At 43.2% G+C, this 17,228-nt stretch overlaps 1 long non-coding RNA gene across 1 annotated transcript; it reads left to right on the plus strand.

The window, feature by feature from the left end:
- The first annotated feature begins 1,469 nt into the window (after positions 1 to 1,469).
- On the plus strand, positions 1,470 to 2,115 carry LOC110678124. Its single transcript, XR_002501456.1, has 2 exons — positions 1,470 to 1,820; positions 1,890 to 2,115. It is a non-coding gene; the product is annotated as an uncharacterized LOC110678124 (long non-coding RNA).
- Positions 2,116 to 17,228: the final 15,113 nt, after the last annotated feature.

Genomic DNA, 17,228 nt, shown 5'->3' on the forward strand with positions numbered 1-17,228 from the left:
ACATATTTCAATATTTCTCCGACTTGTACTCGGAAGAAGATAGAGAACCAGTGCAGCCGGATGACTTTCAATGCGACCGGATAATTCCACAGAACGATGCCACAAACGATCCGTGCATGGAAGCGATCACCACAGCAGATATTTGGTCTGCGATAAAATCGAGCGCGTCAAAAAAATCACTGGGGCCAGATGGAATACCAAAAGAATTCTATCTCCGTGCATTTGACATCGTACACCGCGAACTAAATCTCGTTCTTAACGAGGCTCTTGCGTCCAATTTTCCAGCAAAATTCGTCGATGGTGTAATCGTCTTGGTAAAGAAGAGGGGATCTGGCAACACGGTTGGATCATACCGACCAATCTCCCTTCTCAACTTTGACTACAAATTGCTCTCCCGTATTTTGAAGTCTCGCGTAGAGAAGGTAATGAAAGATTGCCGCATATTGAGCAATGCTCAAAAATGCTCAAATACAGACAAGAACATCTTCCAAGCTACACTTGCGTTGGAGGATCGGATCGCTCAACTGACCGCTAGGAAGCAGGTAGGCAAACTCGTGAGCTACGACTTGGACCATGCTTTCGACAGAGTGAGGCACTCATTTCTTTTCCATGCTAAACTTCATCCGCTCAGAAATGAGTACACAAAATCGGCCTCTCACAGTTTTGTGCAAACGGTGGTAAACAAACCGAATGAGTGAAATGCGCACAGAGGAGGAACGCTTGGAATGCGGAATTCGCTTCCATGTTTGTTTTGCTTCTGAAAACATTAAAAAAAACATTCCGGTTTTAAAGTTTTTCAAAGATTTTTTCATTCGAATAGCCGAAGCGGAAGCAAATGAGGGAAAAACTTTCTCATTTGCATTCTCTCTTCCGGTTTTTCGCTGGAAAAAATCCCTGAAAACTCCCTATCTTACCAACGGCCAACTGTTTGCTGCCGCGCGGGAGATGACTGACACTTCCATTTCCATCGATCCGCGCACAGCCAATGGCCAACACATCGGTTACACATAGCATGAGTGCGACTAACACAGAATTTTCACTCAGTCAGAGAATCCTGCATTATTTGCCTCATTCTGTGTAGTTTTAACACATGCGCTGCGTTGAGCAGGCTTAGCGTGTCGGAAACATGCGCTCCCTTGGCTTCAATCCCCAGCTAGTAGATCTTCTCTCGCGGATCTCAAATCTTTCAGCCTCTCGCCTGAAATGGGAATCTGACTAACGCATTCCCTATACAACGATCGGTTCGTCAAGGCGATCCGATATCAATGCATTTGTTTGTATTGTATCTCCACCCCTTGGTGGTCGCATTGGAGCGTGTATGTGGCAACGATCTGGTCGTAGCGTATGCGGATGATATCAGCGTTATAGTCACATCTGCACACAAGGTTCATGCACACTTAGTTTTTTTCTCGTTGATCGGTAATTTTTTTTACCGGAAACGTACTGTAAAAAAATATTTAAATGAAGTTTCGGTATTACAAACGAGATTTACCGAACATCCTTGAATATATTAGAAAATCAAAACAATATTCGTCCACTTTTACCGGAATCGTCGTTTTATTTACCGAAAAAACTGTAAATCGTTTAGATTCACCGTAGACTGTAATTTTTTATCGTACTTCAGTTCATAGTGCCACAACGCTTTACCGAACAAATTGTGATTTGATATTTTTGAGGCTGCCATATTTGTTTTGATGTGCTAGTCAACATGATAGTATCGCATCCAATACCATTTGATATTCTGTGTTGTGGTCATGGACACTGTTTTTTGAAAAAAGTAAAACTACAACAGCAGGATGAGCGCCTGGAACTACTTTTCCGTAAGTATGAGCTGAGGGATTGAATTAAAAAACCTATTTTTAAGGTCGAATAAAATATTTTCGTTGTAGCATTCAACAGCCCACTTACGGTTCCGGATAAAATCGTCACATTAACGGGCATAAGCACCCATGACGGAATCGGTGGCGCTTTTGTGCAAAAGCACGCGTTCGAGTTGTTGGTGATGCCGCTGGTGGTTTCCCATCTTCATAAGCAGACAAGCAGTTCATCTTCATACGGATTTAAAACGAAAACGCGAAATAAATCGATGCACATTTGCTATCAATATGAAATTTATTGTTTTTATTTTGTTTTGATCATTCTATTCTATTCCGACTGCCTGCTGCTACGAACAATGCGTTCGGTAGTTTATTTTACAATTCGTTCGGTAATAATTTACGAGCATACTGTAATTTTTTTGACAACTGCGTGTCGATTGAAATTACAGATTGTTCGGTAATCCTTAACTTTACCGGAAGCATTACCGAGCGCTCAGCGGTTTATATTTCGGTAAAAAAATTACCGGAGTCGGTGATATTTTCTAAGTGTGTGCTATGCGTGACTTGTTCAATCGTTTCGGGAGAATATCGGGAGCAATATTGAATCTACGTAAAACTACATCAATCGATGTGGGCTTCGTGAATGGGAACCCGATTCATGTGGATTGGCTTAGAACGGAGGCTGACATCAAAGTTTTGGGTGTGCGATTTGCCAATTCTGTTCGGCGAATGATCACTCTGAACTGGGATACCCTCATAGGCAAAATTGCGCACCAAATTTGGCTCCATTCGTTGCGTACCCTCACCCTACACCAAAAAGTGATCCTTTTGAACACTTTCATCACATCCAAAGTATGGTATCTATCTATCTGTTCTCAACAATATCCACACGGCCAAGATTACTGCTACCATGGGGAGCTTTTTGTGGAGAAGACAACCAGCTCGAGTTCCAATGCAGCAATTGGCAAGGCCAAGAGATCAAGGAGGATTGAGGCTGCATCTGCCGGCAATTAAAGCGAAAGCTTTGCTCATCAACCGCCACATCCAGGATATCGGCTCCATTCCTTTTTATCAATCCTTTCTCACCCAAGCAAATCCTCGTCCTCCTTCATACCTTCCTTGTCTTAAGATAATCCTGCAAACATTCCCCCGTTTGCCTCCTCATATCCACCAAAACCCTTCCTCCGATCAAATACATCGCTTCTACATTGGGCAGATTGAACGACCGAGAGTCGAGCTGCGCAACCCGACGGTGAATTGGAAGAGCGTGTGGCTCAATATAGGCAGCAAAAAATTGACATCCGCCCAGCGCAGCAGTTGGTACTTGCTAGTCAATGAGAAAGTTGAGCACAGGGCGTTGTGGCACACTATTCAACGAGTTGACAGTGACCAGTGCACACACTGCAATACGGGATCGGAGACAATCGAACACAAACTGAGTCAATGTCAGCGAGTGGCTGCGGCGTGGTCGCATTTGCAGAGCGTGTTAGCAGCGGTTGACGATAATCGTAGAAGATTCTCATACGAAGAACTAATTCATCCCATCCTGAATGGAATAAATAACAGACAAAAATTTGAGATTATGAAGCTATTCATCAATTATGTCGCCTTTATCATGAATTGTGATAATGTAGTAGACGTTGGAGAATTAGTTTTTATCTACGAGTTGAAAATTGAATTGTAACTACTTGCACTGTAATTAGTTTTAATACAAATCAACGTAAATAAACATGTTTTTATCAAGTAAAAAAAAATGCCATTTTGTTTTCAGTCTATTTATCAGAGAAAAATAAAATATTGTTTAGCCCATATTTCAGGTATTTAAGGGCTTATCTAAAAATATATGATAAGTCAGTTGAGTTGTTTAAAAAAAAGTAGTATCAGAAACATAAATTTTCATTACACAAAATGATTGCACCAAATTGCTTTTCATTTTAAAAACCATATTTGGTTGGCTCCGCGTCGGTCCTCTGATAAATATCGAAATATTCCCGAATCGAAATGACCAATGGTCAAAATTGACATAGATTCTAAAAACGGAGGAGATGTTAAAGAGCATTTGAAAAATATGGAGGTAAGAAACTGATTCTGTCTGGTATAGGGTTTATTCCCACGAATTAAAATGTCTTTCTTTGTTTACATCACTCAACAGTTGTTTGATCCATGCACAAAAATCTCTTTTTGCCCAACTACGGGTTGCTGCATTCATAAGCTTTTTGACCGTACAATTTCAAAACAGGTTCTTGAAAATAATATAGGGTTTATTTTATAAAATTTTCGTGCCAATTTCTCTAATTTAAAACGAACTGCATTAAATCAAGAAGAATGATTGGGGATTTTAAATTATTTTTCAAATTTTATCATGGATGTTTTTTAATACAGTCGACTCTCCACATCTCGATGTTCTACATCTCGATATCTCTCCCTATGTCGATGATTTCATAAGTCCCTTCAGTCTGCATACATTTTCAATCTCCATATCTCGATTTCCTCCTTATCTCGATATCCCCATATCTCGATGTGTTTCTGTTGATTCTTCGTTCTCAATTTTCTCTCTGTATGTCGATATGACCAAATCGAAGGTTACTAGACCAAAGTTTTGGGATTCAAAACAAATTAGGAGCGCGCAATGACGTCTATTTGTGTATTACTTTCTTGGCAACGGAATTTTCTTTAATCTAGTATTCATCAAAAAAATGTTCTTTGTCTCGATCTCTCCCTATCTCGATGGTCCCTTCGATATCGAGATGAGAAGAGGCGACTGTATATAGAATTTTCGCACTTCTAGCATAGCTAGAAACTTTCAGCTAACCCGGCTATCTGGGGAGCATATGGAGTTTAGGCTCTGTGGTTCTCACTTAACGGTCTATTACGGTCTATTACTGCGGATGCACGTCTCGAGTGCGTTAACAGAGAAAAATGAAAAACAACTCTGTACCACGCCACTTTTCTTTGGCTTCGGCTACAAGTCCGATGCCCTCCTGGAACTACCTCATGGTATTACTTCAGGAGGCAGAGGGCTGGTTGATGCCTCTACGCTTTTTCGTCTCCTTTTGCTCTATTTGATCTGGCTGCAACTTGTCTCTTTAACGTCACTCACATTTTGGGGCCGACCACACGCCTGCGCCATGTTAGAATTTTTCAATGGATGCTGCTGTGTTTTGTTGGTGCGCTTGAATCCATTTTTCTGCTCGTCATGCTCTACGGGCGGACCGGTTGAATGCCGAGGTCGGTCTAGCGATTCCAGTTGAGGGATGACTTCCTGTGCGCAAGCGCCCCGACGACCCAAAGCCGGCAGTTCGTCTGTATCGATACTACTCGGCTTAGTTCCCGACGGTGAAGCTAGCCTACTCCGATGGAGAGAATCTCGAAGGAGAAATATCTCCCGAAACCGGTAACATTACGCGTTGTTCATACTCCGTTGTTGGCTGGTAGAGTGCCGAAATCGGCCCAGAGATTCCGGTTGGAGGATGGCTTCCGGTTCACTGGCGCTCCGACGACTCAAGCCGGTGATACGCTCGCACTACTCAGAATAGACCCTGACAGTGGATCTATCCTACTCCGACGAAGATTTCCCCGGCGGCGGAAGATCTTCCGAACCGATGCTATCAGGGCGGATGCCGAGGCCGATCCTGCGATTTGCCGGTGCTGTTTCGTGATCTACTCAGCTAGTCCCCGACGGTGGACTTAGCCTACTCCGACTCGATGGTGATCTGCCAAGTGTCAGGGTCGGTTCTGCAATTCCGGTTGGAGGGCGCCTTGACGACTCATTGCCGATACTACGTTACGCTCGTTCTACTCGGTCTAGTCTCCGACGGAGGATCTAGCCTACTCCGATCGCGCCCGATGGTCTCCTCTCATCAACAGATTGACTTATCGAGTGCCGAGGTTAGTTCGACAATTCCGGTGGGAGCTTGGCTTCCGGTTCATCAGTGTCCCGACGTCAAGCGCTGCTCTCTGCGTCTCGTTTCGTTGCTCTTCTCGTCAGTTGCGCTGTAGGCCAGACATTATTTGCACCACCATGTTGGTCATCATATTCCAAAGATCGGGATCGCTTATCATTCCGTGGACCAAACCTTCTACGCTAAAGTACTCACCAAAAGCAGTCACCACCGTTTTTCATTCTATGTTGAACCTCGGGCAATCGAAGACAACATGTTCTGGCGTTTCTTCAACCTCCATACACTCAGGACAGAATGGTGAAGACGCATGGCCGAATCGATGCAGATACTGCTTGAAGCAGCCGTAACCTGACAAGGTGTCACTCGCATGGTGATGAGTCGGAACGGTCTGTTTAACTTATCCCGATTCCGCTTGGTCTGTAGCGCCGCGCCCCAGGCTGGCGTACCGTATCTTAGTAGCGATGTTGATACGACAGCCAGAAGACGCCTCTTACTGCTTCTAGGACCACAAAATTGGATGGTGCATCACTTCAGTATCGGCATACACCATTATTCTTATTAATTACAATTCAATTATACATAGATTTTTTTTTCTTATCATTACTAAAAATAACCTTTGAATAGTTCGACATTTTGAATGTCGACGAATTTTCTTAGTCTTCTATCATAAAATATCTGTTCCCACGAGACAAAATGCCAAAACGGTTTTAGGTAAAAGTTGTATTTTCCTCTTTATTAATGGATCGCATCATCAACCAAAGGTGACTCCCAGATCTTTTTTCCGCTATCACTAATAAACACCCTTCCCGTAGTGGTTGTGGAGATGGTATTCTCGGTCTCGGTCATGCATAGCATGAGAGTACCTGAGTACATATCAGGGTGACCAGCGCACCGGGAAATCGGGAAAACCGGGAAAAGCCGGGAATTTCAAATCACCGGTAGAAAACCGGGAAATATACGGGAATTTCAATTAACGCCGGGAAATTGTTGCATACTAGTACTTATGGAACTGTTTAGTGGATTTTAACTAAATATTAAACATTTGAATCTCAGACTAGTCAATAAAGTCAGGGTATACAATATGAAAACATAACATCTATACAAATGTTACCAAAAAAAAAATATTGAAAAATCTTGCGAATGGCGTTTTTTTATGAAGTTTCAAAAAGCATTTCATGTAACAAAATACAATGTCAGGGTTTTACTTTTTTCTAAGCAAGCTTGCAATTTGCGATGCTCCAACTTTGCTAAAACAACTTTCCTTGAATCTTAGCTAGAAGTTCATCCACTTAGGTTTTATTGCTAAAATTTTGTTTTAATCATTCTTTGGATAATATTATTACAATCATTTTTAGGAATCATCTTATTGGAAAGTTTACCTAACTTTTCAAAAACATTGTTTCTATGAATTTGACATTTAAATATAACAACGCTTCTCTTTGGGATTTTGAAAAATATCTTTCCGAATATATTTGGAATATTGAAACTTGTGATCGTGGTAAAAGATTTGATATTCGCTTCCTGTTTGATAATGGAAAAATATATTCTTCTTCTTCTTCTTCATGGCATTACGTCCTCATTGGGACAAAGACACCTGCTTCTCAGCTTAGTGTTCCATGAGCACTTACACAGTTATTAACTGAGAGCTTTCTTTGCCAAAGTTGCCATTTTTTCGCATTCGTATATCGTGTGGCAGGTACGATTATACTCTATGCCCAGGGAAGTCAAGGAAATTTGCATTACGAAAAGATCGTGGACCGACTGGGAATCGAACCCAGACTCCTTCAGCATGGCTTTGCTTTGTAGCCGCGGACTCTAACCACTCGGCTAAGGAAGGCCCCAACATATTAAAAAAAACGATATTATAGAACTCTTATCCACAGACTGTCTGTGTCTTATCTATTCTAGAAACTAACTATCTGTGTTATTGTAAATTTTGCACCTTATCGAACGCGACGAATCGTCGCCAGGCAACCAGCCGCTGCGAATTTGACATTTCACCAGTCTTACCAATATAACAGCACATCACCTGCATTGATTTGTTTGCTGGCGACAATTTGGATGGTCTATTTGAAAGTTGGCGGCGCGTTTGGTGTCAATGAAACAATGACAATATTTTGTCAGAAATAAATGACCTGAGAGAAACTTCTATGTTTTCGGGGGCATATATATATATAGCATAGCATATAGTTTTGAATGCTTTATGAATTTTCATGTTGATGAACGAAATTTTCGACAATTGTCTGCCAAGACTGTGGTGAAATTGAAATTGTGGTTTATTCTAAGGTTGGCTAGATTATCATACAACCATTGGTCAAACTTTTAATGAAACTAAACGTGTTCACGAAAGTATTAAATTCCACGTTTAAGTGTGCTGTTCCCGTCAAAAAAAGAAAAAAAATTGCGACAGAATTGGTCAAGAAATTTTCTACTCCGACCTCAATTTGAAATGAAATTTTACCTCCACTGCGTTCGAATTTACCCTAATAGTAATGCTTTGGTGTACGGAAAAATTGGTACTTGAAACCGTTTAAAACGGTAAAAAAATCGTTATAACCGTTTTGTTTTGCTTTTAATGAAACCGGGAATAATTTTGAAATTCCGGAAAAAAACCGGGAGAAAACCGGGAATTTGAAATTGACTTTTCACTGGCCACCCTGACATATGCCGGATTCTGAAGAGCTATTTTCAGAACCGATTACTGTTATACGATACAGACCAAGGAATAGAAAGTACTCAAATTACGGCGGGCGTTCCTCAGGGCTCTATTCTCGGCCTGATTCTGTGGAATATTATGTACGATGGTGTCTTGAAATTGAATCTTTCCAGGGGCGTAAAGATTGTTGGCTTTGCGGACGACGTGGTGCTATTGGTAGTCGGTGAATCAAGAGAAGAGGTGGAGGTACTCGCCACCGAGACGATCGAGACTGTAGAAGATTAGATGCGGGACAAAAAGCTGGCGATAGCCCACCACAAAACTGAAGTGGTTATGGTCAGCAATCGTAAGGTAATTCAACAGGCAACAATTACGGTTAATGATTGCATCATCCACTCGAAGCGAGAAGTTAAGCATCTGGGGGTGATGATTGACGATCGACTTAACTTCAACAAACATATCGATTATGTCTGTGAAAAAGCGGCGAAGGCGATAGCGGCGTTATCCCGGATCATAGCAAATGACTCTGTGATTTAAAGCAGCAAGAAGCGGATGCTAGCGAGCGTCACAACATTGATCATCAGATATGCAGGTCCAGCATGGGTGACTGCACTGAAGACCGAAAAGAATCGATCTCGTTTGAGTAGTACGTATAGGTTGATGGATACGCGGGTTTCAAGTTCGTATCGCACCACTTCATCGGAGGTAGCCTGTGTGATAGCAGGGATGATACCTATCAGCCTTCTTCTCGAGGAACATCGCGAGTGCTACACGGACCGCCACACAAGAGGAGTTCGAGAAAGAGTACGTGCTGACACCATCAGAAAATGGCAACACCAATCGGATCAAGCTACGACTGGCAGATGGACACGTCGTCTTATCCCAAGTCTGTCGATGTGGATAAGAAGACCACATGGTGAAGTAAATTTTCATCTGACGCAGTTTTTGTCTGGACATAGTTGTTTCAGACAATCTGCACATATTCAGTCACACAAGTTCTTCATCCTGTCCCGAATGCATCAACACGGAGGAAACTGCGGAACATATATTTTTTGCATGCCTGCGGTTTGGTCTGGAACGAGAGGAGATGACAGCCATTCTTGGTGACGATGTAAATGTTGACAATGTCATCCAACGGATGTGCAACGACGCGGATAAATGGAATGCGGTGAACAGGACAGTAACGCAGATAATGTCGGCACTACAGCAGAAGTGGAGAGTAGAGCAGCGACATGAAGCGTAAAGATCAGTGCTTGGCTTCGGGTCGTCGGAGCGCCAACGAACAGGCGCCGATGAACTGAAAGTTATCCCCCAACCGGAATCGTTGGACCGACCTCGGCACTTAACAAGCTAGCCGACGAAGAATGAAGAGGAGCTTCGGGTATGTAGGGCACCCACTGTGCAGACGTCATCCCCAAACTGGAACTGTCGGACCACCTCTGCAACCCGCAGACAAAGACAGCGTGTGAAACTTCCCCTGCAATATCCGCCGGTATGCAGGGTGATGAATTTTTCTAGCTTTTGCTAGAAGTGCGAGAAATAGGTACATAAAAAAAACAGTTCGTGGCACATCGCAATCGAAGAGCCCTATGAATGTAAACATTCACTCTCGCGTTTGGTACGTGGCACGAGAGCGTTAGAGAGCAGCAACTCTCACAGACTGCAACAGTATCGAGCCATTCGGGTGATTTATGTTTTGCATAAAATGGGTAATAACTTTCATATTTTCTGGTAATGCAGCCTTTAACAACCTAATTATAATCTATTCGATCATTGCAAATCCCTTTGGTTGCAAACAAAGCACGCAAAATGAAAAATATTCGCCTCTGTTTCTTGATCAGAATGAGAGTGGGTCAGCGAATGTTACAAGTGTTGACACACAGTGATCGGCGCCAAACAGTGGGTGGCGTGTATCTGTCTTGTTTATGTTCATGGCTCGTTATCTTCCACGAACGATAAATGCCATGCGTGTTGTATGAATGCAGGCGGATACATAGGATAAAATTATGGCCTGTTGTGTCAATGTTCGCTAAATTTTCTAAAGCCTGGTAGAAAATATCCGTCACGGGCATAATCTTTGGTGCAAGTCAGATATATGAAGACGCAGATTCTTTGCCTTTCTTAGCCGAGTGGTTAGAGTCCGTGGCTACTAAGCAAAGCCATGCTGAAGGTGTCCGGGTTCGATTCCCGGTCGGTCCAGGATCTTTTCATAATGGAAATTTCTTGACTTCCCTGGGCGTATTGTATCATCGTACCTGCCACACGAGATACGACTGCGAAAAATGGCAACTTTGGCAAAGAAAGCTCTCAGTTAATAATTGTGGAAGTGCTCATAAGAACACTAAGCTGAGAAGTAGGCTCTGTCCCAGTGAGGACGTCAATGCCAAGAAGAAGAAGAAGTTTCTTTGCCATAACTGAGGAAAACCTGGTCATGTCAAAAAAGACTGTCGACTGCAATATTATCACAAGGTTGAAGAATCCCGACGGAAAATCAAACCTAAAGCAAGAACCGTGTAACAAGAAGAAAGCTCAATGTATTGTTTCACGATACGTAACAAGCCAACTACGATGACATCTTGGATTATATATTCTGAAACAAGAAAAAAAATCAAGCAATATAAGACATGCTCAGATATAACCGTCACGTAAGTAGATAGCAGTGAAGTTAGTGTTGCTGGAAAGGGCTCTGGAACATATCAATGTATTGTGGAAAACTGTGAAACGCAAGTAACAATCACTGATGTTCTCCACGTTACGAAGTTGGACACAATCCTGGTATCAGCTAACTGAGAAGAATGCCGTGGTGATTTTCACGGGAGAAGCATGCAAAATTTGGAAACATGGTTTCATTGCCGCCATTGTAGTGGCCTACATAAACTGGAAACATTGAAAAACAGCAAATCGATACTAACAGTTATCCCGAAAATTGTATTCACAAATGACATCTAATACTGGGGCACCGAGACGAAAAAGCCATTCGTAAACTGGTACGAGATGATCTTGTAACTGGTTGGTTCCTTTTAAGCTGAAAACTTGATCGATTGATTTTCGGCTTAAATTAATATTTGGTTCTCCAGATGTGTGCCCTTGGAAATTTGAGACTGGGCTTGGATTGATCTTCACCTCAGACAAAAAAAATCAATAAAGAACGGTACTATGAGTGCCTGTCGTTAAAAAATCAGTTGAATAATTTTCTCATAATAAACATCCTTCTAGGGCCGGTCCTGGCTGCACACGCACTTTCACATAATGTGCCGCGAGAAGGCGAATGAAAGAAATCTAAACATTTTATATCGATCGCTTTACTGCCAAGGAGTTTCGGCCCAAGGAATATGGCAAGAAACATATAAAACTTTTTAACACTCACTATAAAATATACGTACTTTTACTTTTTATGTATATTGTATGTAATATTAAAAGATTACTCGCGCTCCTTCTTTTAGGCTATAATGCGTCGCAAAAGTATTTTGAAGTCGTTTCCAGTATCCCTGCAATAGATAAAACAAACAAGCCAGCACACGAGCCAATCTAGCGGCAAGCGTCATTGTTAGTCAGTTAAAAGCACAGAGCAATGAATCAAACTAAAAACAGTGGGTGGGATGTACCTACGCGGGTTTTCCACTGCGTTTTCCGCACCATAAAACAGGGACCAAAGTGATGGGCCATATCATATAAGTATTCGCTTTACTGATTATAATTGTTGTTCGTGTTTCAATAATTATAAGTTTGAGCTTCGAATTGTCATTTAGTGCCGTCAGATTCTAAGGCGTATTGTGCTTAGAAGTGGGAGTACAATTCCCACGGTTATAAGAGCTCCCTTTGCCAATTGACAATTTTTGCATGTGTATAATCATGTCCATAATTAGGGGGAGAGGGGTTTTAATGAAAGTGTGACAGTGCATGTATCAGGTATTAGAATTAGTCGTGAGAGAGGGGGTATGCGGGCCTAGGAATTGCGGAAAAAGATGGAATATAAATGGGGGGGGGGGGGGGTTTACAAAGAAAGAAAGGGTGGCAATATTGGAGACCCACCACTAGCTTAGACTGACTACACATATCAATGGTTGCTATTCCGTGATTGACCGAAGTCAGTGAAAATGCACAAAGAATCAACTAGAAGTTCGGCTGGGATTGGCCATAATCTTCTTCAGTGTGCATAATTCAGTGCCTCTATTTAGACCAGGTCAATAACGGCGCCGGCCACGTCCTTGCAGTCAGGTGGGATTGAGGGAAGGAATGTTAGTGTGTAACCTTTGCTATTTGGAGACCGTGATTGCCTCTGCATCTCCACAAAGGTTACTGAGAGGGATGTTTGTTAATGGGGAGGATCGTTGGGTCAAAGGATTCACTTTGATAAGTGATTAGACCATGATAAATAGTTATTTGTCAAATATAAATATGCTTTTATGGAAATATAATATTTTCATTTGATATGAACAATTTCTATGTAGAGGAAAATTATGCCGACACTTGAGGTGACGAACCATTCAAAGATTGTTGAACAAATACCTAAATGTAACATTCCTACAGCTGTCAGGACGAGAGCATGTGTTATTATATTTTTTACTTATTTGAAAAGAAACAAAAAACTCGATTGGCTGGAACATCATAGAACACTCTTATTCTTATGCCGACACTTACAGTGGCAAACCATCCAAAGTTTATTGAATAAAGTGAACCTTTCACAAGTCTACACTTGGAGTGACGAACCATTCATTTTTTTTTTTAATTACAAAAATAAAGATAAAAAGAAAGGTGTGTTTTGAAAACAAAAAAAAATTAACATAAATAATTCATGAATTAGAGTTTATGTCGACACTTACAGTGACGAACCATTCATAGTTTATTGAAAAATCATATTTACGTCCTACCATTGTATCGATTAAATGTGCAGTCATACATATTTTAAAGATTAGAAATAGTAGCATGGAACGAGCTCACCAATTGATCCTTCATCCTTGACTGAGCAGCAACAATCCACTTTCAGCTTAACTCGTTTGCTCGGCTATATAAAAGCACTCAGAGAAAATAGGCGCACGACCCGAGAGGGAAAACAACTGACGACTGCTCGGGCTTTCTTGCCGCACTGCCAAGGAGCAAACGTCAAGGTAGAAGATCAAACAAAACTAACCGATCGCGGAACTTTTTCACTTCACTCGACCGACGCGCGACATGTTTGATCCTGCCCTCGTCACCCGCTTCCGCAGGAGCAAGCGTCAAGGTCGGAAGATCAAACAGAACTCTCAATATTGGAGACCCACCACTAGTATAAAAATATTGTTTTCTTTTACAATGATCACACATTTTGGTATCGGACACACATACTTTTTTCAGGTATCAGAAGGCCGGCTCCAGAGGCAGGCGTTCGAAAACCCCAAGAGCATGCAAGTCCTCCTCGAGCATAGTCCACACCTCATGCCCATAGAGGACTACCGGTCTTATAAGCGTTTTGTACATCGTGCATTTGGTGCGGGGGTGAATCTTTCTTGACCGCAGTTTCCTCTGGAGCCCATTGTAGGCACGACTTCCGCTGATGATGCGCCTTCGTATTTCCCGACTAACATTGTTGTTAGCCGTCAATAAGGATCCGAGGTAGACGAACTCGTCCACCACCTCGAAGGTATCCCCGTCTATCGTAACACTGCTTCCTAGGCGGGCCCTGTCGCGCTCAGTTCCGCCAACCAGCATGTACTTTGTTTTCGACGCATTCACCATTAGCCCGACTCTTGTTGCTTCTCGTTTCAGGCGGGTGATCAAATCTGCCACCGTTTCAAATTTTCTCCCAATAATATCCATGTAGTCCGCGAAGCAAACAAATTGTCACAAATTGTCCGGATCTCGTGAAAATCGTCGAGACACGACTTTTAAGTCCGGCTCTCCGCATAACACCTTCAAGCGCAATATTGAACAACAGGCACGAAAGTCCGTCGCCCTGTCGTAGTCCCCGCCGAGACTCGAACGAACTGGAGTGTTCGCCCGAGATGTTCACGCAGTTTTGCACACCGTCCATCGTTGCTCTGATCAATCTTGTGAGCTTCCCGGGAGAGCTGTTCTCGTCCATGATTTTCCATAGCTCTACGCGGTCGTTACTATCGTATGCCGCCTTGAAATCGATGAACAAATGGTGCGTAGGGACCTGGTACTCACGGCATTTCTGGAGGATTTGCCGCACGGAAAAGATCTGGTCCGTTGTCGAGCGGCCGTCGATGAAACCTGCTTGATAACTTCCCACGAACTCGTTTGCTATAGGTGATAGACGACGGATGAGAATCTGGGATAGCACTTTGCAGGCGGCGTTTAGGATGGTGATTGCACGATAATTTTCACACTCCAGTTTGTCACCCTTTTCGTAGATAGGGCATATAACGCCTTGCTTCCACTCCTCCGGTAGCTGTTCCGTTTCCCAGATTCTGACTATCAGCCGATGCAGCTAACCTGTCCGGGCCCATCTTGACGAGTTCGGCTCCGATACCATCCTTGCCAGCGGCCTTGTTGTTCTTGAGCTGTTGAATGGCATCCTTAACTTCCCCCATCGTGGGAGCTGATTGGTTTCCGCTGTCCGCTGTGCTGACGTAGCCATCGCCTTCGCTGTGCTGCTTCCACCTTTCGATCACCTCGCGTCCGTCCGTCAAGATGCTCCCATCCTTATCCCGGCACATCTCAGCTCGCGGCACGAAGCCTTTGCGGGATGTGTTGAGCTTCTGATAGAACTTCCACGTTTCTTGAGAGCGGTACAGCAACTCCATCTCTTGGCATTCCACCTCTTCCAGGCGGCGCTTTTTGTCCTGGAATAGGCGGGTTTGCTGTTTCCGCTTCAGTCTGTACCGTTCCACGTTTTGCCGCGTACCATGCTGCAGCATTGCAGCATTGCAGCCCGCGTACCATGCTGCAGCATTGCAGCTCTCCTCTAAAACCTCCTGGCACTCCTCGTCAAACCAATCGTTTCTTGAGCTCCGTTCCACATATCCGACAACGCTTTCGGCAGCGTCGTTAATGGCTGCTTTGACTGTCCTCCAGCAGTCCTCAAGAGGGGCCCTATCGAGCTCGCCCTCATCCGGCAACGCTGCCTCAAGATGCTGCGCGTATGCATTGGCGACATCCGGTTGTTTCAGCCGCTCGAGATTGTACCGGGGCGGGCGTCGGTACCGTACATCATTGATGACGGATAGTTTTGGGCGCAGTTTCACCATCACCAGGTAGTAGTCGGAGTCAATGCTAGCGCCACGATAGGTTCTGACATCGGTTATGTCGGAGAAGTGCCATCCATCGATCAAAACGTGGTCGATTTGCGATTCTGTCTGCTGAGGTGATCTCCAGGTGTACCGATACGGGAGGCTGTGCTGGAAATAGGTGCTACGAATGGCCATGTTCTTGGAGGCGGTAAAATCTATCAGTCGTAGGCCGTTCTCGTTCGTCAGCCGGTGGGCGCTGAACTTTCCAATCGTCGCACCAAAGACAAATTAAAGACCCCCATGTTCCTTGCAGTTGCCACAAATTTTATGGCTCATAAGGTAATCTAGAATGCCGTGAAAAGTGTTCTGCGATCTGTCAAATTTGGGTACCTTTTGCACTACCGAGGGACCAAATGCAGTACTAGAAGTGGTACACAATCTGAGCCCGAGTGGGACGGACCTGGTCGCACAGTGCGTTGAATGTATGGAGATGCGGGACAAAAATCAAAACTGGAAGATCAAGCCATTTGAGCACCCTAGTATGGAAAGGAAAGTGGCTTCTGGTCAAAAGAGCTACAATTTGCATAAATGACATATAATATACGCATAATCTCAAAAGTGTCCCAAACGCCAATTTAATTATTTTCCAAGAAAAACCTTGCAATTTGTTCTTTTATTGCTCATAATGATGTAAACACTTATTTGCAAACATGTCTCTTCTCAATCGTAGCTGCAAAAGTGACTTATACGCCATTATGCAAAAAAACGCATTTTTTTTTATTTTTAAATTTTTAATTGAAAAAATTGAGTAAAATCTTGGAAACTACATTCAAAATATACAATTTTAAGCATAAACTTGCTCTGGTGTAATTTCTGAATGAACCGAGACCACATAGTGTTGCAAGATTTTCGGATTTTCTATCACAAACAACTCATTTTCATACATGTGTATGAAAGTAACGGATGGTATCTATAAACAATCGTGGATGCTTATTATCGCCGGATAAAATAACTTAAAATTGGTTGTTTGTCTGTGGAGCAACGCACTGTGCGTCGGTCTGAACTCCTCCTCCTGGCCAACCTGAGCGTTCAAATCTCCTATGATGATCTTGACGTCGTGACTTGGGCAGCGGTCCTGCGTTCGAGCTGCGCGTAAAATGCGTCCTTGTCATCATCAGTGCTTCCGGAGTGAGGGCTATGCACGTTGATTATGCTGAAGTTAAAGAATCGGCCTTTAATTCTTAACTTGCACATTCGTTCATTGATCGGCCACCACCCGATCACGCGCCTTTGCATATCACCCATCACTATTGAGACTTAAGAAGGGCAGCCGATTATCTCGGAGAAACACAAGGTCTGCACCATTGCTCCGGGTAGCACAGGAAGGGCATAATACTGCAGAGGGCGCCCTGATACTCCATAGGCTCCGTTTGTGGTTAGGTTTTATTTAGACCCCCTTAACCACTCATTCTTAGGCACGGTAAGCTTAAAGCAGCATGAAAAGTCCACCTAACAGGCAGTCCGTAGTGTTAATTCTTAGCCAATTGAAACAACCGCTACCGACACTACGCGGCTATCTAGGCTTATCGGGAAAAGGAAGTTAACATTAATGATTAACTCCTGACGTGCCCCAAACAGCCCTAAAATAAAAATATAGTTTTCTCTTACAATGATCACTCAT

The sequence above is a fragment of the Aedes aegypti genome, chromosome 1 (genome assembly GCF_002204515.2).
Source record: "Aedes aegypti strain LVP_AGWG chromosome 1, AaegL5.0 Primary Assembly, whole genome shotgun sequence".
Taxonomy (NCBI): domain Eukaryota; kingdom Metazoa; phylum Arthropoda; class Insecta; order Diptera; family Culicidae; genus Aedes; species Aedes aegypti.